Source organism: Cuculus canorus, chromosome 2, assembly GCF_017976375.1.
Source record: "Cuculus canorus isolate bCucCan1 chromosome 2, bCucCan1.pri, whole genome shotgun sequence".
Taxonomy (NCBI): Eukaryota; Metazoa; Chordata; class Aves; order Cuculiformes; family Cuculidae; genus Cuculus; species Cuculus canorus.
In genome coordinates, this window is record NC_071402.1 from 76254009 (window position 1) to 76276847 (window position 22839).

At 38.2% G+C, this 22839-nt stretch overlaps 1 protein-coding gene across 9 annotated transcripts in view; it reads right to left on the reverse strand.

Moving 5' to 3' along the window:
- ATPSCKMT (ATP synthase c subunit lysine N-methyltransferase) overlaps positions 1-22839 on the reverse strand; it is a 100940-nt gene that overhangs the window by 54907 nt on the left and 23194 nt on the right. For 4 of the 9 annotated variants that reach the window (XM_054059926.1, XM_054059924.1, XM_054059920.1 and 1 more), the window contains exon 5: positions 16680-16778. The exons of 2 other annotated variants lie outside the window; for them this stretch is intronic. The gene's annotated coding sequence lies outside the window, so the exon portion shown is untranslated. Of the gene's footprint in view, positions 1-12692; positions 14622-16679; positions 16779-22839 lie in introns of all 9 variants that reach the window. 3 more of the 9 variants (XM_054059922.1, XM_054059925.1, XM_054059921.1) reach the window with 3 other exon arrangements.

Here is a 22839-nt window from a genome sequence, read left to right on the forward strand (position 1 = left end):
GAGTAATAAGGTCTCCCCTCAGCCTCCTCTTCTCAAGGCTAAACAACCCCAGCTCTCTCAGCCGCTCCTCATAAGACTTGTTCTCCAGCCCCCTCACCAGCTTTGTTGCTCTTCTCTGGACACGCTCCAGAGCCTCAACATCCTTCTTGTGGTGAGGGGCCCAGAACTGAACACAGTATTCGAGGTGCGGTCTCACCAGTGCCGAGTACAGAGGGAGAATAACCTCCCTGGACCTGCTGGTGACCCCATTTCTGATACAAGCCAAGATGCCATTGGCCTTCTTGGCCACCTGGGCACACTGCTGGCTCATGTTCAGTCGGCTGTCAACCAGCACCCCCAGGTCCTTCTCTTCTGTGCAGCTCTCCAGCCATTCTTCCCCCAGTCTGTAGCGCTGCATAGGGTTGTTGTGCCCCAAGTGCAGGACCCGGCATTTGGTCTTGTTAAACCTCATCCCATTGGTCTCAGCCCAGCAGTCCAGCCTGTTCAGATCCCTTTGCAGAGCCTCCCTACCCTCCAGCAGGTCGACACTTCCTCCCAGCTTAGTGTCATCTGCAAACTTGCTGAGGGTGCACTCAATGCCTTCATCCAGGTCATTGATAAAGACATTGAACAGAGCTGGACCCAGTACTGAGCCCTGAGGAACTCCACTTGTGACTGGCCTCCAGCTGGAGTTAACTCCATTGACCACCACTCTCTGGGCCCGGCCATCCAACCAGTTTTCAACCCAGGAGAGTGTGCGCCTGTCCAGGCCAGAGGCTGACAGTTTCTGAAGCAGAATGCTGTGAGAAACTGTGTCAAAGGCTTTACTGAAGTCCAAGAAGACTACATCCACAGCCTTTCCCCCATCCAGTAGTTGAGTGATTTTGTCATAGAAGGTGATCAGGTTAGTTTGGCAAGATCTGCCTTTTGTAAACCCATGTTGACTGGGCCTGATCACCCGGTTCTCTTGCGTGTGCTTCATGATAGCACTCAAGATTACCTGTTCCATGACTTTCCCTGGCACTGAGGTGAGACTGACATTTGGTTAACATGAAAGAGATCTCATATGACATCTAATGAAAATGAAAGCAGAACTGTAACCCTGAATGTTTACTTTGTCTCTATATTGAAATATACAAAATGGATTAATAATTATTCTATTTAGCTTTTGAAATTGTAATTTTACTGCTGCTGTGATCTCCTTCCAAAACCTAAGTGGAATGCAAAACTTAATAGTGCTCTGATCAAGTTACGTTTCAATTACATATGCATGATGGTTCCATGATGCAAGTTACACCCATTCACCGATGACAGAGGAATGGAATAAATTCTCCTTAAATTACAAATTGTAATTATTTCTGCATTATACGGATAACCCTTCAAAAATTGTCCTTCTTGCTATTAAAAAGTGAGAAGAAATGGACAAGTATCCAGCTAAACCAGAGTATATACAAGAAACCTAGGAAGGAAAATAAAAGCAGAAGGAACCAATCTAACAGTATGGAACTGGCAGAAGGAACACTAAGCCAGTATGCAAGTGATATTCCTGCCCAGAAGACAAGAGATCCAGTCTAGAAAAACTGAAACTGGAGTTAGAAGTAGCCATGTCCTGATATGGGATGAATCTCCTATTATTTTAGCTTTGCAGACTTAGTAGCAATGTTAAGGGCTGCAGAATAGTGGGAAACAAGAATCCTCCCTCAGAGAAACAAAACAAAAAGACCTTGCTGACAAAAGAGCCAGTGAAAAGATAATTACAAAGATGATAAATGCTTACACTTTTAGTAACGCTTTTCTGCTAAGATCATGTCATAGAATCATAGAATACTTACGGTTGGAAGGGACCTTAAAGATCATCCAGTTCCAACCTTCCTGCCATAGGCAAGGACATCCCACTAAATGTCATGCATTTGAGTTTCACACAGGAATGAAAAAATTTCCACTGTGGCCACAAGACTAGGTCTAGTGCTCCCAACCTGCAAGCTCAAGTATGGAGTTCTGTACATTAGAAAGACTTAGACTCGAAGAGAAAATTGGCACTAATATTTCTGTTGGCTTGAATTATTTATCAAGGAACAGATGAAAAAAAAAATTGAATAATTTTTAATTATCTAGTCTATGTGGGTAAATATTTGCTCACATATAGCATAAGAATCTCCTTGTATAAAAAAGCAAACTAGAAGAGCCTGGAAAGGGATGAAAAATCAAGCCCTTCCACACCTCATGAGGAGGCAGCCACAACAGGAGTGGAGCAGGTGGCAGCTCAGCAGAAGTGGCAGCTGCTCCTGGAAGGGTAGGGAAGCCAGGCTGCCGTACAGCAGAGCATGTATTAGAGCAGACCTGGGGCAGACTTTTTCGTGGCCACTCCAGCTACCCAGGCTGTCAGGCACTGCTTCCTTTAGACATTCAGAGCAGAAACCTGGTCCTATTAGTCTCTTCTCCAGAACAGATCCAGGCTGAAGCCTCCAACAAGCACTGCTAAGTTAAAATATTTGGGGCTGTTCTGTGAGAATAAAGTATAGCAGGAAAGCCTCTGGCAACACCTTCACTGCACACTCTTGTGCAGATATTGCAATCCCTTGGTTTGAACCTGATGCCTGAGCAGCAATAAAATTCTTGGTTGCATCAGTATTGACAGCAATGAAATGCAATGGTAAAAGGTGTAAAACAAACTATTGCAAGCAGCCATGTTCTTTCATTTCTCCTCACACCATAGCTGACAAGCTCAATTGGCTGGAACTGCCCACAAAGCCTGCCAGATGAGCCAGTTTTAGGGGATGGGCTGTGCTTGTTCTTGTTACTTCATTTGGATAAACAAGCCACCAGGGAGGTCAAGATTATGCTCTCAATGAATTTGTAAAGGAGAATTAGGGCATTATTATAAGGGCTGTTTATATAGGTGCTACATGTGGAAGTAACTACAGTGGAAATGCAAAAGGAAGCAGGATTTTTTTTTCCAGACAGATATATTGCAGACTCAAAGCATACCATGACACTTGTACAGAGCTGGTTGATACATTTTTTTTTTTTACTAATGTGATCATGAATAAATTCATGCGCTCATCAGAACAGACTGAAGGTGTTTTGTTTAGAAGAATACTCGACTAAACTGCACATAAACAGAAACACAACACACCATTTAACTTTGAAATTCCTTCCAAAATGTTTTAGCACTAATTTTGAAAGGCGTGGCAATGAGAAGAAACAATGAACTCATACCAATTTATAATGTTTGAATTACACTGCAGAATTCCTTGGCTATCAGAGCATTGCTGTATGACTGCATAAAGTTATGGACCACAAAGATAGCAACTACAATGTGCTATTCTCTTCTCCTCATTCATTGCATTTCAGTGCTGAAAGTCAAACAAATGAGAACACTAATCAAGCGAGTGACAGTGCTAATCTGTCCCTTCATCTGAGTTTTGAACAAAATACACCTTAATGATTTAAGGCTTTCAACTTGATTGTTACTCAAAAAGCATGTATAAGACAGCATATTAATTGTGATTTGAAACTCCCCATGTACACTAAATAAGTGTCTGTTTTGTAATATGCTCTTAATTAGCTAACAGAGGAAGCAGAATGTATTACGCAGCAAAAGCTCTAATTTTTTTAAAGTTTACAGTCATTTACTAGAATTATATTAAATCCATAATTAAGTCTGGAATTACAGCACAGCATTACTGGACTGCAGTAAGGCTTTTACAACTAAGCTTCATCAGACAGTTTAGAAAACAGCCCAAATACTTTTTAGTAGACAGGCAACTAATTCATACGTGGTTCCCAACCATGATCCATCGGACGGAACTCTGGACTAAAACTCAGGACACCTGGGTCCACCTCACGACCTTTGACAACACACATTTATGTAAAACAAACCAAATATGCTTGGCTCTTTCCAAGAGTTAAAATTGGAAGAAGACAACATATACAGCAAGAAGGCTGCTACACTTCACTAGCTGAAACACTTTTTTTCACTTCAAAATATTGCCAAACTTCAAAGAGTCTGTTTCCACACTTAATCTCCACTTCAGCCTCTTGCAGCTTTTGTTCTCCCCACTTTTGCACGCAACTCTAATGCAGTACCATTCAGGTTTTTTCACCTCCATTTCAAATGAAGCCTGATATCTTCCATGCACATGATGGAGAGCTTCTTCTCCCGGGAGTCGCCCACCGAAGTGGTCTTCTGTCTGCAGGATGTCTGCACCCTTGCTTATAGTACTTGGAAAAGTCTGTACCTGAGTCCCAGGACTGCAGGAGACAGAGTGAGGGTCATGTGGCTAAAGCAGTTTAATGCCTTCCTGGGAGACATGACTCATTAGTATTTTACCTTCTCAGTCTTGGAGCTCTCAGTCTTAAGCAAACTAAACTTCTCACAGCTGATCACTAAATATTCCATGCATCCATTTGCTGAGATCCAGACTTACAGAAATGCTGATCATGCAAAAATGTACATCTGAAGACACTGGGATGTCTACATTCACAATTAAAAATTAAGTCATTCCAATTACTGTGGGCATTTAAAAGAGCATACAAGATTGGAAAACATGACAATTTTAGCTTTAAATCTCTCTGTATCTCATCTTCTTTGTAAAACAAAGACAAATTATCTCCTCTCAGCGTATTCTTTTCACAGCATTTCTGTAAAACTTGCGAAACTCATGCCACAGCAAGAATCTTAAGTTTAGAAATTGTCTTTTCAGGAGAAAATTTAAATCATCAAATAAGGCATCAGGTAAGGTATGAAGGGGTTGTTATACTTTAAAAATAAAAAAAATTCTGACCATTCAAATGTAACTACCAATGCAGAAACTGCACTCCTCATCTGTTTGCTGAATACTTTAAAGTTTGCACTTCAACAGTATCCTATTGCTGAACTAATTTTCATTTCTCTATTTCCTAGTTTCCGGGTACTCATATTGCCTCTCTGCTGTCCCATAGCTCAGGAAGATTTATATCACAGGAAAAAATATATCAAAGGACATCGAAATGAGAAATACTTATGGAATATTAAAAACTACTGAGTTCGGTTTCAAGTTCAGATTGAACTTCCACAGTAATTTATATTTTACGTGTTCCTGCTCATCCCTTCTCAATTAAAACTTGTACATTTGCCAATAAAGATTTAGAGAGTAGCGTTTCATTTATTACGCTTGCTTGACTTACTCATTTCTAAATCACATGCCCATTCCAGCTACTTGCCACATAGCAGTTTTGGAAAGATTGATAAAAGACCATGGTTTCTGTTGCCAGTGCCAACTCCGATAAAAGCACTCAAAAGGAGGACGGACTGGATCCTTCAGTGCCATGAAAACAATGTGCTGAAATACAGCAAAGTTTTTAAAACTTCAGATAAGATAAAATTATTTCCCAACAAGAAAGATGCACTTGCTCTGACAAAACTGAGTCTATGAAAAGCCTGGCTTGCTACACGCAAATCCTATCAATTAAGAAAAGACAAACAGCAAAGTGCTTGTTAAAACTGAAAAATGTTAATTATTCCAGTAACCAAGAATGAGAAAGATCATTTAGTTTGTTTATAGTTTTCTAAAGAAATGTTCAATCAGAGCAATTATTTACAAATATCTTGAGAGAGTCAGTCACACTTTAAGGAGCTTTATTCTTAAAGAATATAAAGCTTTCATCCATTTTGGCAAAAACTCAGACTACAACTAAAACACTTAAGAAATGCAGCCCTAGCATATTAGACGCATTCACGCAAGCTGTTCAGGGAAACCTCTCAAGATATTTGTAAATGATTGTTGAGAATGAACAATGTTTTAGTTTAGTTTTTAGGCTGGTGGTTTGCAGGTTTTTTTCCCTCACTGTAGAGGTACCAGGAGAGAATAAAATACACTCACCCATGAAAATGCACATCACAGACATGATGGGTTTTTTTTCAAACAGACATTTTCTGTCCTATACCCTCGGTTTCCCATACTTAGCAAAGCTACTCATGGCTTCACTAAAGTTTCTGCCTGCTTAAATGTAAGTCTGTGGAAACAGCACATTAGAAAAGTTACATGGCAATAATAGCTATGAAAGACAGCTGGAAGCCATCCAATTAAAAAATCCTGATTTTTAATTGAGGCTTATGACATTTTGATAATCAGCTCATGATCACAGACTCTTTAAAGGAAGCAGTACTGAAACAACAGTAAGAAAGGCGTGCTTATATGGAAGCTTTTCTGCATGGTTGGGTGGGTGGGTGGGTGGTTTCTTTCCCCCAAAAATTATATTCTAGATCCCACAATTGGCTAGGAAAATGCACATTTTGATAGCTGCTCTTTGTTACCATCCTCTGTTACCATATGGACACTACTACACAGCCCTAGCTCAGTAAAAAACTGCGAAAAAAACAAATGCCCATTTATTATGTGGTTTAGTGATTTACTTCTGGTGAAAGGATGTTTTTTGTTTGTTAAACAGCATAAGCCAATGTTAGATTATTTAGTCATTTGTTCAATTACACTTTTCCAGTCTTGCTCTTTTTCCATTTACCCATAAAGCATTAGTTATACAACTTTATGCTCAGGACTTAAAACTATATTTTCTATAGAAAATATAGAGACAGTTTTAGCATAACATCAGCATGAAAGTACTCAAATATTTATAAGCCAGTAAAAGACCTGGGAACAATTACTGACTATGACTACACTGCAGATACAATTGACATGTCTTTAATTCCACGTCATGCTAAGACCCAGATATAATTATCTGCCTGCCCTTCCTCTCCTCTCCAAGTTATAAGTCAAGGAAATCCAGCACCTGGATCCAAAAAAAGCTGGAAAGGAAGAGGAGCACCCCAAAGTTACCCTGTTTTTCAGTCCAGACAGCCACTTTTTAGTGGTGCATGTAGGCAAGTAACTTAGTTATTTGAGCAATGTGGAAAAAGTATCTTTTGGCAAGAGTGAACTGCACCTACAGCCAGCAGACTTCGCTGGTGAAGCCAGCATGGATTAGATCTAAATATCTCTTTCTATAGCAAATCCCTCTTATCTTTATCCTGAAGCCTCCAGCAGACTCTTATAGTTCATTCAAATGCCAAACTACCACTTAAAAGTTGGATTAGGCACCGTGGTCTCGCATCTCCGTTTGCAAAGGAAGTCTATGGGAATTCCTGCAGCCTCGGGAGTTTAGTCAGTTTTTAAACATTTTATACAAAACCAGCAGAGAGGAAGGAGGGAAAATTTTTCTCCCACATAGTTTGATTGATAGATCTCAAACCAAACTTCCATCTCAGCAACAATTCGCAAATTAATGAAACTGTAACAGTTTTGAGGAAAGGAGAAATAGGGGGTCATAGGAAAAGTAAAACTGCAGTTAGAAATCGCATCTGGAATTCAGACCTCAAGGTGGAAGTGAGATGTCCAAAGAAAATACCTACGGAGTGACTTGTTCCTTCTCTAAATACTCAATTCAGTAAGCAAATAAAAATGAAATGTAACACTCTCAATCTTTTCCCCATTAGAAGTTTCCTCAAGATTTTGTTGTTAGCTTTGGTGAGAAAGAGGTTCCTCCTAACTTTTCCTTGTGGAAACTATATGGTATTTCTCTGTTTCCCGGTCAACAAAAAGGTCTTTCTGGTAACAGGCAAAAAGCAAATGAATCCCATTCACGTGAGTGTGGCTAGGTTAAAGTTTTCTAACTCAGAAAACAATGAGACCTTAATCCTAGAGTAACAAAACCCCAAAGGTTTTCCCCTTTGAGGACCAGAGGTTTCAGCCATGGATTAAAAAATCCATGCCATTTCCAAATCCTCTACAGAAAAAAAAAAATAATCATCAGTTCTTTGAGTCAGTCAAGCCTTTTAAAGACCATATGGATTGTTATCTTTCCTAGAGTAGCACAAAAAAAACCCTCTTGATATTTCTAGAAGTTCTTCACAAACTCCTGCTAACATTATACAATTCTAACTTATTCCCTGGCAATAGTATTTTTGGATATTCAAAAACATGTAACTGCAGGTAAATATAAAAACACAAAAAAAATGAGCACGCAGACATAATAATATCTAAATTATTGTTGTTATTATTATGTCTTATATAAATTTTGAAGACATCCTTTTCATCAAAACAAAATTAATGTTTTCTCCTGGGGAATTAACTGTCCAGGAAAGGTCAAAATGCATGGCCATCTTGTAATAAATATAAACACATTTTTCAAGCCCTTTAAGGAAAAAGTTTAATTATTGTGAAAGTACGCTTATTGTTCTCAGTTAAAAAAAAAAAACAGCCAAAAAAAATCCAATCCAATCTTCCTTTGATACGTTATCCAAATAAAAGATTGCACTTTTGCAAACAGGCAAAAAATAAAATTTCCCAGAATACGAGTGGCTAACATCACAAAATAGCTTTTCTTCATTACCATTTGCATTTTAGCATTTTCCAAATATCTCTTCTTATATGTCTATATTTTTACAGACAAATCTAGAAAAAGGAAAGGCACTATTACTAGCAGAATCAACAAGAGGAGCAACAGTAGCAGAAGTCAGATGCTTTAACAGAACTTGGATCTCAGTACCTTAGACATCTGGCTTCCACTGAAATCAAATGTCAGGCATTGAATTATTTAAGAACATGTGATAGGGTTCTTAATACAGATCCAGACCAATATAAGCCTTATACTACACCACAGTACTTTTGAATACCTGACTAAATGATCATTCTTTGCCAATTTTAGCACAGAAATATAAAGAATTAAACTCTACCTTATATCTGTTTTCTACTCGTACTTCAAGAGACAGAATTAATTATGCGGTTGAAAAAAAATTTATCTAGAAATGTTGTCATCTGCTTATATGAAAGGAGCAGAGGAAATCTCAGAGAAAAAGGAATAAAAGAAATTTCTAGGGCATTTCCCATTATACAAGAAACCAACAATCAAACACATATAAACTGCTTGACTGCAACATGTATGTCCATGGCTGGTCCTATGTTTACAGTTAACTGGAAAACTGGGGAAGTCACTCCTATTTCCTGCCCATGAACCACACAGGTTTTCTTTTACAGTGCACAGGCTCAGGCAAATTGTGTATTTGCCTTAAGGCATGGGAGAGTATTCTACCTGCAGCATGGAGTTCTATTTATGTCCCACAGCTGGAAGTTAAGCTTAGTGCTGCAATAAAAGATGTTCAGGTACAAGCTAGATTTTTTTTGTCTGCTTGCCTCAACTAGGGAAAAAATGAAGCAGCTGATAAAGCTTATGGGTTTTACCTAGACCTTGATCTTCCCTTTCCCTTTCTGCCCTATTCTCCATCTTTCATATCAGCATGTTAATATGTGCCCTGGATTGCTCATCAGTGTAATGGTCTCTTAAGTTAGCTCAAAAGGCTCTTGAAAAACTCAAAAGCAAAGAAAGCATTTTACTGAATAAACTAACAACGTGTGAGATCTCCACTTTATAGTTATCACTGTGTCACGTTAAGGCTCACATCTAACATATCAGGTTTTCTCTTCCCTTATTGCACAAAGTATGATTTATTTCTAGTACTTGTCTCAAGACAATAATAGGAGTGGAATACTATTGGACCTGTGACAATATTTATTTGTGTATCAAATTTTTTTAAAAATTTGACAAAATTGAATAGTGATCAACAATAATATACAGGTCTCTATGAAGTAACACGAAAGTAAATCGGCTAACACACAGAATCACCATCAAGGCCACTTAATATGAGTCTGGTCGTGCGTTTGTTCCATTATAAGTGGCACTCTATAAATACAGAGCTAGAGGCGTCAGCCTAATGCTTGCACACATAACCTTGCAAATGTAGCACACAACATAAAACAAAACGGCTTCGTTAGCCTGCAAATACAGTGAGGAGTGAGGGTAGTGCACAATTTGAATAGCCATGATCTTCTCAACACAGACTTTAGTATCAACTTCATATTCCACTACTAATTTTATGGCATCAATAGCACTATTCAGTGCTATTAAATTCACAGCTGATAATTCAGCAGAAACAACACGTCCATTTGTTACATAAGCGAATAGCAGAACAGGCAGGAGGGTGCACTGAAAACTCTCAGAATGTGAAATTGAGTTGAGAGTCCCCCAATGTCATAAAATAGCTCTATGTTCACTCCCATGTGAGAAGAAAAAGGGCATAGCGTGTGCCAAAAGCCTTAACTGACCTTGAGAACACAAGATCCCAAACTGATCCCAGCGTCCACACCTACTGTTCCCTATAAAATTACAAAAGCCTACAGCTTTTCCCCAGACTCATTCCTAAAACGTAGCTAAGGGCTGTAAACACAATATCCATGAAAAGTTGAAGCCCAACGTTTTAGACAATGTGGGGATTTCCAGAGCAAGCTCAAATATGTTGATCGAGAGAGAGCAGCCTTGGGAGAACGACACTGCTATGCTTCACAGAACAAAACCTTGGGATGAGAAAGCAAGAATTCAGTACACACAATGAAGTGCACAGAGCATTGTCACATTGCTTAGATAAGTGTTTCAAAATACTTAACAGTTAGCTTGTGCTTTGCCTGTTGATAGCAGTAAGACAGTATCAAAATATTATGTTAACAGTTAATAGGTGTGTGACCAGTGCATGATCTGTTAGGTGATTGTTTTACAGGTACATGCTAACGATTATAATTGGACATGAGTTTTAGAGTTATTTATGGAGAAGAACATAAAAGGAGTCGGGCTGAGAATAAAGTTGTCTCACTCTGCATCCCAGAATGAGTCCGTGCATTTCAAGATGCAAGAAGACAAATAAGTAAAAAGACCATAATATAAAGGTATATAATTACCACTAATACTGATATTAGTTACATTACTTTTGTTTAATAATTTACCTAAAGATTTTAATTATAAATTAGTTTTAATCGACAAATTTTAGTTTGGAAAAAATGCTACTGAAATAAGGTTATAATCACCTTCATCATATTCTCCCCACGAGGGACAGTAACAAAAGTTCAATATCTGCCCACGGGACTTAACTGTGATTTGTAGAACGTTTGTGGGGAGGGGGCAGTTCCGAAATTACATTTTCTTCAGTCTTCAGAACTTTCAGATGGTCTTCACACAATCACAGAATCACAGAATCACAAGGTTGGAAAGGACCCACTGGATCATCGAGTCCAACCATTCCTAACACTCCCTAAACCATGTCCCTCAGCACTTCATCCACCCGTTCCTTAAACACCTCCAGGGAAGGCGACTCGACCACCTCCCTGGGCAGCCTGTTCCAGTACCCAATGACTCTTACCGTGAAGAATTTTTTTCTGATATCCAACCTGAACCTCCCCTGACGGAGCTTCAGGCCATTCCCTCTAGTCCTGTCCTCTGTCACTTGGGAGAAGAGGCCAGCTCCCTCCTCTCCACAACCTCCTTTCAGGTAGTTGTAGAGAGTAATAAGGTCTCCCCTCAGCCTCCTCTTCTCCAGGCTAAACAACCCCAGCTCTCTCAGTCGCTCCTCATAAGACTTGTTCTCCAGCCCCTTCACCAGCTTTGTTGCTCTTCTCTGGACACGCTCCAGAGCCTCAACATCCTTCTTGTGGTGAGTGGCCCAGAACTGAACACAGTATTCGAGGTGCGGTCTCACCAGTGCCGAGTACAGAGGGAGAATAACCTCCCTGGACCTGCTGGTGACCCCATTTCTGATACAAGCCAAGATGCCGTTGGCCTTCTTGGCCACCTGGGCACACTGCTGGCTCATGTTCAGTCGGCTGTCAACCAGCACCCCCAGGTCCTTCTCTTCCGTCCAGCTCTCCAGCCATTCTTCCCCCAGTCTGTAGCGCTGCATAGGGTTGTTGTGCCCCAAGTGCAGGACCCGGCATTTGGCCTTGTTAAACCTCATCCCATTGGTCTCGGCCCAGCGGTCCAGCCTGTTCAGATCCCTTTGCAGAGCCTCCCTACCCTCCAGCAGATCGACACTTCCTCCCAGCTTAGTGTCATCTGCAAACTTGCTGAGGGTGCACTCAATGCCTTCCTCCAGGTCATTGATAAAGACATTGAACAGAGCTGGACCCAGTACTGAGCACTTATATGCGCCCAAGTAGCCATGAAGGCCAAGGGCCTAAGAACTTTTTTTTTTTTAAAAAGTCATCTACTGTAGCGAACTACAAGCCAATCAAATCTACTACTACAAGCTAAAGTAATCCGCAAATACCAGTTTACCTGCATGATGAGCTGATATTTGTTCTTCTGGTCTATCAGCTGACACAATATACCACATAACACAAACGCTATGTTCCACATCAGGATCGTTGGGGCAAACATAAGTAATTGTATGCCTTCTACAAATTCATTCATTTGGTTTGACACATTATGTTCAGTCCAATACAGAGAAACACAACAGAACGATAGCTCATAGAAGCATCACATTCAAGTAAGCAGAGCATTTATTCAGAATACAGTCAGCTTGATACATTTATATAACCTAGTTTAGAGCTGTCTCCTCAGAAACAGAAGAATTATGGGAAATCTGGAAGGCAGTGCTATGTTTAAATAATGTATTTTTTTCGAAAATAATGCAAAATTATGCTAGAATAAGTCTTCTATGTGTTAATCTAATTGGAAAGCTATGCGTGTTGGCTTTGTATTATGCCAGTAATATATTATTGCATAAGACCTATTAGACATTACTGAAAGACATTATTTCCACAGTATACAGTGTGGTGATACAACGATCCAATCTTTCCCTGGTCAAGTCATACAACTTTTAATCTTTTCAAGCAAATCAGTTTTTAAATTACCTGAGCATAAAAATTTCAGGCATGTCTTGTCTAGCTCTTCCTGTATATCCACATCAATGCAACTATTTAGAGGAGAGAAAGATAAACAAATTTTTGTGAAACTTTAGAAGAAACATGACACTAGCATGAAACCACATACCAAACAACCTTTTGTGGAATTTAGAACCTCTCAAGTTATAAATTGAAGTTATAAATTGAAGTTATAGCACATTCTATTCTCCTAACATTATAATTTATAAAAGTAATGCCAACATATTATGCTGGATCGATGTGCTGAGGCCAACAGGGTGAGGTTTAACAAGGCCAAGTACAGAGTCCTGCACTTGGGACACAACAACCCCCATGCAGCGCTACAGGCTTGGGGAAGAGCGGCATGAAAGCTGCCTGGCAGAGTTGACAGCCAACTGAACACAACTCGGCAGCATGCCCAGGTGGCCAAAAAGGCTGAGAGCATCTTGGCTTGTATCACAAACAGCGCAGCCAGCAGGATCGGGAAGGGATTCTGCCCCTGTACTTGGCACTGGTGAGGCCGCACCTCGAATGCTGTGTTTGGTTTTGGGCCCCTCACTACAAGAAGACATTGAGGTCCTGGAACATGTCCAGAGAAGGGCAACGAAGGTGGTGAAGGAGCTGGAGAACAAGTCTTATGAGGAGCAGCTGAGGGAACTGGGGGGTTGTTTAGCCTAAAGAAGAGGAGGCTGAGGGGAGACCTTACCACTGTCTACAACTACCTGAAAGGAGGTTGTAGAGAAGTGGGTTTGGGTCTCTTTGCCCAAGTTACAGGTGATAGGAGGAGAGGGAATGGAGTCAAGTTGCACCAGGGGAGGTTCAGATCGGACATTAGGAAAAACTTCTTCACTGAAAGGGTTATCCAGCACTGGCAGAGGCTGCCCAGGAGGGTTATTGAGTCACCATCCCTGGAGGTATTTAAAAGACGAGTATATGAAGTGCTTAGGGATATGATTTAGTAGGGGACAGGTATGGTTGGACTTGATGATCTCAAAGGTCTTTTCCTGCCTAGGATTCTATGATTCTAAAATTCTCAGAATTTAGTTCATGCGGTCATGGACAAATAGCAGCTCCTGCCGTGGCTTGCAAGAGTGGGGCCACAGGCATGATTTTGAAATATACAGGTATTGTAGAACCAAATTCCTCTTAGTTTCATAATCTTCCTTGATGCAAGCCAAACTGATTAACAAATATGAGATATACAGAAGCCTGAGGAAACCATTTAATGGTCTCCACAGACACAAAGTAGTTGTAAGAGAAAGTAGAACACAGGAAAACATTCTAGAGAAATTTTTGGTGAATATATAGGTCTTTTGGAGAAACCAAGGCATTTTGGAAGACCAAGATTTAGAATCTAAGTAAATAACATCAAAAAAGGTAGGAATATAAATTACAGGGACAAATATACTGTAAATAATCAGCAGGATTAAAAAGGGTTCCTGGAAAGGCAAAGGATGAAGTAAGGGACAAGTCCCTTTTTTTTCAATCTGAATGCTGGATGCGAGCAAAACAAGAATAAGGGAAATAAGGAAGATAAATCATACAAATTATTTTCCTCCCCAAGTACAAATGTATCCCTTCTCATGAGCTCAGGAATACTGACGTTTCTGCAATCCCTTTCCTGTTCCACAAACTCATAGTGATTAGAAATACTCCAGTAAGAAAGCTGTGGGCTGGGCTGCAGCTGCTCTCTACATCAAGCACCAAGGCAAATGAAGCCTGAGGCAATGGAACCTGCACTGACAGGAAACTAAATGAAAAGTGTTGTATTAATTACCATGAAATAGATAAGCTCAGGGAGTCAATGATGCCAGCAAGATCCTGTCATTCTTCAGCCCTAAGATGTTAACTGTGGTTCAAAAAGCTGAGTGCATCTGCTTTGTCTCATGACAACTGCCAGTGGTAAATCTTTCTGCAAACCTTTAATAAAGAAAACACAACTAGAACATTTTAAGTTTAAAATTAAAACCTAACTAAACATTTCAACAGGACAATTTTCAGCTGCAAAACATTTCAAGAATGTTCCCCCTCTATGTGACAGTATTCAGAAGAAAAAATGTCAGCTCACCTGGGAAAAGCTCCCGTTAAAATCTGAACCATTTTTTCTTAACACAAGACTATATACAATAATAATAAAAATACAAAAAAATAAAGACGTTCAGTAATCTTTGGTACTGTCTCACTCAAATTCATTGCTGAACATAGCAGACAGCCTCACCAGTGATTTCAGCACTTGGCAAATGGACACTGTTGTCAGACCTCAGACCATGCGTGGCCTGGTTTTAGCCATCTCACTGTCCTCAGATGCACAGAAATGCTGCAAGACACTCAGTTACTGACTGGCAGAGCTAGAGGATCTTTAATAAAAGGCAAACTCTGTAAAGGAAGAAATCTAAGAAATAAAACAATGAAGAAACATGTAAGAAACGAAGGGCAGAAACTTTGCTGCTGAACTCCTATTATCTGGAATTTAATAAAACATCAGTGAAAAAGTGGTTAGAAAATCCATCTTGACAAAACAAACAAACAAATAAAAAAAAAACAACCAAACCAAAGGAATTAAACAAAACCTGTAAATGCATGAAAACCTACAAGACTTCTATCATCACAGTTTGTCTGTAAGGGATCAAAGTTTATCTTCTGTACATTTCATGGAAGAGTCTTAAATTAAAGCAACAGCTTTTGCTTGCACAAATAATTTTTTTTCAGATACCAATGTTTTTATTGAGCTTGAAGGTTTCTCTGCAGTTCTTCCTCCTTAACTACTCAAATTAACTCCAAGCCTGGTTCCAGTGGGAATATAAATTTTGAAAACAAGTAAGATTTCAGCCTGAGTTTTGGTTTTCACAGTTTGAGTTGGTATCAATGGGAACTGTGGTACTCTCATCACCTTAGAGCTCTTTCAAATATAGCACTCAAAGGAAGATGAGGAGTACTTCCATATTTTCTAAGCCCTTGACAAAGCATAAAGCTTAAGGTGGTATGTGAGATTAAGCGAAGTACAACTTTTTACATATACCAAAATGAATATGGGAAGATGTCTGTCTAAATATAAACAAGAGAGCTTTTAATGCTGCACATAAGCCCAGTGTCCCAAAGCACTCCTGGTTTCAAATCTGTGTTACAGGTTGCATGCTCCCTGCATATTCAATTTGTTGGCAACAATATGGTATTAAAGAGTGGGCAGCAGAAACTCTTGAATAGATTTTAAAATGACCAAAGAGGTTTCCACAGAGGAGACTGACAGGGCTCGCACCAGTAGCAGATTGCAAAATGACTTGCCAAAGAAATACCTGCTAATAAATGCAATTCATGTCAGATATGCTATCCAGAATTTTTACAGCAGTCAGAAAGAACCTTGAAAGGTTTACAGCTACTGTAAAATCTCTTTTGGTGCTTCTGACTACTGAAGAGGACACTTGAGCTTTCAAAATCCTTTGCGTTCTCCACAGTTTTCTGCAAGTACTTTTGGAGTTTACGATGTCCAAAGAACTGCCAACTGTCTGGACAGTCTAAGTCCGGTCTAAGTAAAAATACATAAGTAATACCTGAGATTCTTATAGAACTATTTGCAAGACAGATTTTGGGAAGATAAATTTTGCAAGAGGTTAAGCATTTGCCTTTCCAACAGCTGAAATTTCAGGCTTCAAAAAGTAATTGACTTAAGAACTTCGGTATACTTTTATCCATACTTATATAATTAAATTCAAGATACATGAATAGTAATTATTTTTTAAAATTAATAACTTACTACTCTTCTCTCAGACTACAAACTGACAGACAAGTCTATCTCATAAATCATCTGAATATTTTTAATAGCTTTTTAGAAGTGCATTCACCTGCCTGAAGTAACATAAAGTAATCTTTTATCCTCAACTTTTAAAATAAACTGAACACAAGCTCAATATCCATACACGTTATTGGCAGAATACTGAATTCACTTTTCTGAAAACCTCATGCAGTTATCTCTTTGCTTACCTCTATGTGGTTTTCTGTTCTAAGATGAATCATGCTTCAAATTTGCATGAAATTATGGAACATTAATGCAGATACAACTGTCTTCTGACATGCAGTTTTCTGAAAACAGATAACATCTCTTATTGGCTAAGCTCATGTCTCCAAAGTACTACTAAAACATTTCATTTCTGCTTATATCAAAGTTTATCCTTGAGCATATTAAGAAAACAACAGCTCTTCTATAATTTGCATTATTTAGAAGATGCAGCTGTAAGCTTCCATCAAAACGAAAGTTCTTTTTGTTTTTCCCTCCTAATAATGTCATCCATATTTTGTACAATAAATGTTCATTTTTTTAGGACAAAACATACATTTTGAAAAAGTAAAAAATTTAACCTGACCAAAATTTGAAGAAATCTAGTATGTAAGCTGATATGTAAACATATCTTTTTAAGATGCATCTGTCAATTTTTCTGCAGTAAGGAAATCAATAGCTCTCTTCCAGTTGTTGTGTTCACATGACAACTTAACTCTAGCCAGCAAAATCACCTTACTGAAACTGCTTTTCAGTAACAAAAATCCTTTATTTCCCTGTCCAACATCAAAACAGAGACTTCTTGTTATGTAACAGATTGGAACGCAGTTGGTAAATTATGATTTTGTTTGATGTCAACATGGTTTCACTCTTTCATGGGAAATCAACTACTAAAAACAAAGCCAAGCAAGCAAGTCGTTAGGGAATGCTTGCAATCAACTTTTGGCAAGTATATCCATGCATGACCTCAAATCATTATTGTTAAGGTAAAGGTTCCCTAAACAGGTCATTTTTAAAAAAAGCTATTTACCATAATACTAAAGCATGAGGTGATACACTGCATGAAAACTTCTGATTTTAGAAACACCTTAACGCTTACTGATTTCCCGTTTAAAGAAAAACAATCCAAGAACCGTAACTGCTTGAAAATCTTCCAGCTGCAGACTTTTATCAACAATTGCAGGAAAATTATGACTCTTTAAACAAACCATCACTTCTTCTTCATGATGTGCAAAGAGTTCAATGAGAAAGTCTTTGTCAGGATGAGCAAAGGACATAAAAATAGATATGCTACAAATGGATTTATATAGGACATCTTCATAACAAAAAGCAAAGCAAGCACTACAACATGCAGGAACTGAGCTGCAAGTTTTGCTTTCAAATTATTACATTCTTGGTATCATTCCATTCTTGTTCTCTTACCGTTTAGCAAACTTAGTGCACTCTAAAATTCTGGTTGCTTAACACAGTCACTTTATTGCTACAAGAATCGTAACTCAAAGTCTTAACATGCTTTTCTTTCAATTTTTATCTCAAATTCTTTCTTCTCTTTAAGCATCTATGTTTATTCATTTCCAAATTAACAAAGTTACATCATACTTTTGAGTGTCATTCAGATTTTGAATTCCATTTTTGAAAAGGAACTGATGACTGACTGTTGAAAGTTTTCAAGTAAATTACATTAAATATGAAACACCTTATTCACCTTCTTGATGTAAATGTAAGATGCAAACTTGTGTAAGTAAGAAAACAGGCATCCTAGTTCTACCCATTACCCAACTATTCTCAAGTAAAATACATGACTATATTGTCTTTGAAAAGACTGGTTGGAAATCTCTTAATATTTCAAATCATTTTGAAAATAAATAAATAAAAGCTTTTCCATTAGTGACCACAAAGGATAATGTTTTCATTTGCAACACTGTAGCAGTTAAAGCTTTGACAGCTTTAGTTTCTGTCATCCCAAAACATATTAAAGAAACAAAGTATTTCAAAAGCAAAAATACCACGTATTTAAAATACAGTGGATTACAACAAGTGTATTAACATAGTAGTGCATGTTTGCACTGTGCTACGGCAGAATGCTTGACTGAATTACGCATTGCAAGAGACCATAAAATAAAACATCATAAAGGACTGCATATTAAGAAGCTGTTAATTATCCTCCATATTTTATTTTTTATATCAACTGATGCATAACATAAGATCAGGAAATCAAGACAGCCTTTCTAGTTTACACATCCCACATAACTGGAGGTTAGAGCTAAGGATTTAAGACATGATCCAAAGTGACACTTCACTGGATCGGAAGGTATCCAGCATCCAGTGTGACTGTCTCTTATTTCTTGCTTAAGAAAAATAAATAAATTATGATGACAGAAAAGGAAGACATACTCTGTCTGAAGTGTTCACAGACAGAAAATTAACATGTTTTTCCTCACCACCAACTGCACCACCGAAACCAGGGGGCTGGGCAAAGCAAGGAGAATCATGCCCACTGCTGGCAGTGACGTTTTCCTGCACCCCTCATTCTGCATTTGGGTGAGGGGGGAGACAGCAGACTAAAGAGCAGTTCCTTGGTGGGAAAATGCTGGAGCAAAGCCTCCCTAGAACAGATAATATTCTATATGACTTCCACATCGCGATAATGGATGGACAACAGGGATTTTCTGAAAACATGGGGAACACAGGGGACACAAAAGCTAAGAGAAGTTTAAAGGAGTTGCTGCTTGGTCTTTACCTCTATTGGTAGAGAAATCACTTAATCATTGCTTAGGATCTTAGTCCCGAGGCCATCCTTCAGTACTGGTTGCTGAGATATGGGACACTGAACTCACAGCCCCTGCAGCGGGGTTGCTTAATTATTCATGCAGAATGAAAGAATTCTTTGCCCTAGCACTAAACGCCACAGCCTTCAAATTCCCTCTAGCAGAGAAAGGATTACAATCCAGGCAACTGGAGTATTTTCCACTGAAAACAGAACACTTATTTATGTTTCGTTTCAGCGAGAAAAAATACTTCAATTCCTTTAAAACTGGTTATATCCATTTTAATCCAAATAGTGTTTAGTCCAAAAACTTGGAAAATTATGCAATGTAATAAAAAGATCTGGCATTTACATAAATGAGACATAATTATTCCCATTACATTAAATAGTACTCTCCCAAATAACATATAATACATGAGTTCTATTTGTGAATTAGATCATAATTCTGTGGAAAGCTTTAACCAAGAAAAAAAATGCAGAAGTCAGAATGCTTTCCATGCACCTTTTCCTTCAAAAAGTTTAAAACCAAGAATACTTTGTTTGCAGGCAAGCTGAATATTCTGTGTGGTTCAAAGAATACCTATCCTTTGTTCATTTTGCTATATAAACCATTTTTGGTCTGCCATTTTAATGGTGTTAACCACATTTAGTGATCAAAGATTTAAATCTCATAGCATCAATATAATTTCTCTCTATTGCATAACTTCAGCAAAGGGCAACCTAAGTACTCATGCCTTTTTAAAAATATCCTATAATATTTCACCTCTATAATAATTCACCTTTTAAAAATATCCTATAACACAAATAACAGTAATTTCAGATACATATCACCTTAATGGCAATTAATATCATTAAGGACGTACGCAGGAAGCTGGCAAACACTTGCACCCAATTTATTTATGCCAATGAATTCTCTTCACATATGTTTATAGGTGAAGACTAAAGAGTACAAAAGGCTTCAGTCACAGTTCAGTCTTCCAATTGTTACTGAAATACAAGTTATAATGGATAAAACAATTTAAGTATGAGAACTTACCTAGAGAATTTTGTGATATGTGTTACATCTGCCTTATATTAAATTACTTTCAATATCTCACATTCCCATATTTAAGGGGACAGAATTGCATAATACAAGAAAACGATTATTAGGTTACCTTATCATTAATAACTTGCCTAGGAGAAGAGATTCCCCCACACCTGCAAAGGCTTAAAAGAAACAAACTGAACATGCTCCATAAAGGTTACATGTAAAACATATGTTGCATTACAAATATTGTAACATGCAATACTACCCAGAAGGCAGCGAAGGACTGCTTTGCTGCTTTTCAACTGAATATCAATGAAAGGAATGAATACTAATAAAGAAGAATGTATAATTTACATCTAGAACCAGATAAGCAGAAGAATCAAAATGAGGCTTCTAAATTATCTAAATTCAGGTAAAAATTAGACATAGAACATTGACCAGTGTAAAACTAATTCAGGTTTTGTTTTTGTTATAGTTTCATTAAATTCTGTCATAGTAATTTGAGGAATTCCGAGTAGCTCAGAAGGATTCAGCCCACTTGCAGAGGCTGTCTGCAACCATGGTGTGGATATCAGCTTCATTTTCTGTAGGCCAAACGACAAGAAACTGTTCAATTGGCTAAAAGCTAGCAAATATAAAAGTATAGTAGGTCCAAACCAATTACATTTCATAGGGATTTATCACTACAAAAGGCTAATTAATATCTTTACTCCCTCCATCTAGATTTATTTTAGGAGACAGAAAGTTAATTCTACTTTGTAAGTCACAAGAACACTACCAATTATCAGTGTCTTGCCAATAGAAAGACAAAAGTTCAGAACTTCCCACTATAATGTGACCTTGCTAGCCGACTCTGCAGTATGCACGTCAGAGAAGGCTGCACCTTCTCTTCACATCTAGTAGTATTTCAATACTTGTAACTAGGTCTCATGTTTGGATTTGACATACTGGCATGCGCTTAACCCAGTTTGTTTCAGAAAATACCAGAAGACAGTGATTAAGAGAACCTAATACTTCCAGAAGAGGCAGAAGACCATGTGAAATCTCTCCTGTGTGAACATCCATGTCCTCCTCACTTACTGGACATGCACTAAACCGGGCCTTTTAGGTGCTCTAGCTGTAGCTCTGCTAACACACAAGTACAACTCAGACCTCTGGTAAAGGGACAAATGCCACCTTGTCAGTTTATTTTGCAGATGGTCTCTGATCCTTGTAGTAAGGAGAGCAGGACAGTTTAAGAAAGACCAGCATTAACATGAAGATCATTCACTAAAGCCTGTATATTCAAGATTTATTTCTTCTTTATTCTTTTTGATGGACATCTGGTCTAGCAATATTCACGATAGCCATCATCTGATTTTCAGTCCCTGCTTTTTTCCTCACCACCACCTTCTTTATTTGAGGCAACTGACAACTACAGCCTGGAGTGTACTTTAAAGCTTCATTTTGGCCAGGCATTAAGACAGTTTTGCATAAGCTTTGTTCTCTAGAAAATACCATCTACTTTGCTGCTTCTTCAGTCCAGTACCTTGAAAAAGATTTTTCATAAATGGCTTTTCTATCCAGGAATAAGTCTGCTTTAAAATATGCTAACCCATTTGGTAAAAGCATTGACTTAAATCCTTGTATTGATGTCTTTGAAACAAAAAAGTTGTATCTAATGTAGAAATAAAACCTGTTCTAATTTAACTAGAACACCATAAACACAGCACCTAGGAAGCAAAAAAAGGGGCAAGGAGAAAGGGAGGGAGGGATGGCAAATAAGGCACTGCCAATATACAGGTAAAAGTCTGACTTCTATCTGGAGACCAACAAACAGGATTTGTCTCAGAAACTGAAAGATAAGGGAAAACAGCAAAAGCAATTCAAAGGGGAAAGAACAGGTATTAGTGTCTTTGCAGGTCCTGCATCTTACAGCTCCACTATAATTATAACATACGAATCATTCACAGAACTTGCCAAGATTTTGAAAGATCTTATTTTAAAATGAGACAGTATCAAGTTATTCTTTAACAAACAGGTACACTAATGACATAATTTCTGAAATCTTAACGCCTTCCATATTGAATACAAGAGCTGAAATCTGTTTCTGAAATCTTTGGTGCCTCTTGGTACCATGTACCAATGACATCTCTAACTGCAAGACAGAAGAAAACACATTTTTAAAGAGATTGACTAGTGTATGATATAAATCCAGAGTGCTCTGTGGGGTAAAAAATTTGAAATATAAGGATTGTAATCTATTCCAGCAGATTATCCATCTAAACATGTGGAAAATCGGCATTTGCATTAGTTATTTGATCCTTGAAAATCAGAGCGCTGTTGTACAATTGCTTATGATAATAAGCTTTCTTTACGACAAAACTACACTATAGACAGACTGAGTTTTTACCAACTTCCTACATTCTTTTCACCCTTCATGAACAGGTCTCGTTTTTCTTTTTAATACAAACTGCCAGACAAATGTTTTTTCAAATAGTTTTTATCAGCATAATCCATTAATGTGAAAGCTGTCTATAGAAGAGACACATCTTAATGCATACAGATCTAATAGACAGCATAACAATGCTGT